We start from the raw sequence: 2,500 nt of genomic DNA, 5'->3' as shown, positions 1-2,500 counted from the left end.
CATTTTCAGTGAAAAAAAAATTTTTGTCAATTTTCTCAACGTTAAAAACGTTAATAAACTGCGTTTTTATGAGTGGATTAAACATTGAAAAAATTTTGAAATATGTGATGAAAAAGTTTACTCTTGACCGTTCGGACTTAGAAAAATTTCGAGTACCTCGGATCGCCGGCTGGAATTACCGCACGGCCTGGACAGCTCGCATCGACCGATACATTTTTTCCATTTTCAGTGAAAAAAAAATTTTTGTCAATTTTCTCAACGTTAAAAACGTTAATAAACTGCGTTTTTATGCGTGGATTAAACATTAAAAAAATTTTGAAATATGTGATGAAAAAGTTTACTCTTGACCGTTCGGACTTAGAAAAATTTCGAGTACCTCGGATCGCCTGCTGGAATTACCGCACGGCCTGGACAGCCCGCATCGACCGATACATTTTTTCCATTTTCAGTGAAAAAAAAATTTTTGTCAATTTTCTCAACGTTAAAAACGTTAATAAACTGCGTTTTTATGCGTGGATTAAACATTAAAAAAATTTTGAAATATGTGATGAAAAAGTTTACTCTTGACCGTCGGGACTTAGAAAAATTTCGAGTACCCCGGATCGCCTGCTGGAATTACCGCACGGCCTGGATAGCCCGCATCGACCGATACATTTTTTCCATTTTCAGTGAAAAAAAAATTTTTGTCAATTTTCTCAACGTTAAAAACTGCGATAAACTGCGTTTTTATGCGTAGATTAAACATTGAAAAAATTTTGAAATATGCGATGAAAAAGTTTACTCTTGACCGTCGGGACTTAGAAAAATTTCGAGTACCCCGGATCGCCTGCTGGCATTACCGCACGGGCTGGACACCTCGCTCCGACGAATCGGTTTTTTCCATTTTTTTTGAAAAATAAATTTTTGTAATTTTTTTTAATGTCAAAAACGTTAATAAACGTCATGTTTACGCATGGATTAAACATTGAAATAATTTTAAAACACTTATTAAAAAAGTTGGTGTCGACCGTGGGACTTAGAAAAATTTCGGGAAGTCCGATTCGCCTGCTGGAATTACCGCACGGGCAGGACACCTCGCTCCGACGAATCGGTTTTTTCCATTTTTTTTGAAAAATAAATTTTTGTAATTTTTTTTAACGTTGAAAACGTTAATAAACATCATGTTTACGCATGGATTAAACATTGAAATAATTTTAAAACGCTTATTAAAAAAGTTGGTGTCGACCGTGGGACTTAGAAAAATTTCGGGAAGTCCGATTCGCCTGCTGGAATTACCGCACGGGCTGGACACCTCGCTCCGACGAATCGGTTTTTTCCATTTTTTTTGAAAAATAAATTTTTGTAATTTTTTTTAATGTCAAAAACGTTAATAAACGTCATGTTTACGCATGGATTAAACATTGAAATAATTTTAAAACACTTATTAAAAAAGTTGGTGTCGACCGTGGGACTTAGAAAAATTTCGGGAAGTCCGATTCGCCTGCTGGAATTACCGCACGGGCTGGACACCTCGCTCCGCCGAATCGGTATTTTCCATTTTTCTTGAAAAATAAATTTTTGTAATTTTTTTTAACGTTGAAAACGTTAATAAACATCATGTTTACGCATGGATTAAACATTGAAATAATTTTAAAACGCTTATTAAAAAAGTTGGTGTCGACCGTGGGACTTAGAAAAATTTCGGGAAGTCCGATTCGCCTGCTGGAATTACCGCACGGGCAGGACACCTCGCTCCGACGAATCGGTTTTTTCCATTTTTTCCGAAAAATAAATTTTTGTAATTTTTTTTAATGTTAAAAACGTTAATAAACTTCATGTTTACGCATGGATTAAACATTGAAATAATTTTAAAACACTTATTAAAAAAGTTGGTGTCGACCGTGGGACTTAGAAAAATTTCGGGAAGTCCGATTCGCCTGCTGGAATTACCGCACGGGCTGGACACCTCGCTCCGCCGAATCGGTTTTTTCCTTTTTTTCCGAAAAATAAATTTTTGTAATTTTTTTTAATGTTAAAAACGTTAATAAACTTCATGTTTACGCATGGATTAAACATTGAAATAATTTTAAAACGCTTATTAAAAAAGTTGGTGTCGACCGTGGGACTTAGAAAAATTTCGGGAAGTCCGATTCGCCTGCTGGAATTACCGCACGGGCAGGACACCTCGCTCCGACGAATCGGTTTTTTCCATTTTTTCCGAAAAATAAATTTTTGTAATTTTTTTTAATGTTAAAAACGTTAATAAACTTCATGTTTACGCATGGATTAAACATTGAAATAATTTTAAAACACTTATTAAAAAAGTTGGTGTCGACCGTGGGACTTAGAAAAATTTCGGGAAGTCCGATTCGCCTGCTGGAATTACCGCACGGGCTGGACACCTCGCTCCGCCGAATCGGTTTTTTCCTTTTTTTCCGAAAAATAAATTTTTGTAATTTTTTTTAATGTTAAAAACGTTAATAAACTTCATGTTTACGCATGGATTAAACATTGAAATAAT

This window comes from Nomia melanderi, unplaced genomic scaffold, assembly GCF_051020985.1.
Source record: "Nomia melanderi isolate GNS246 unplaced genomic scaffold, iyNomMela1 scaffold0271, whole genome shotgun sequence".
Taxonomy (NCBI): domain Eukaryota; kingdom Metazoa; phylum Arthropoda; class Insecta; order Hymenoptera; family Halictidae; genus Nomia; species Nomia melanderi.
Note: the sequence above shows the minus strand (reverse complement) of the source record.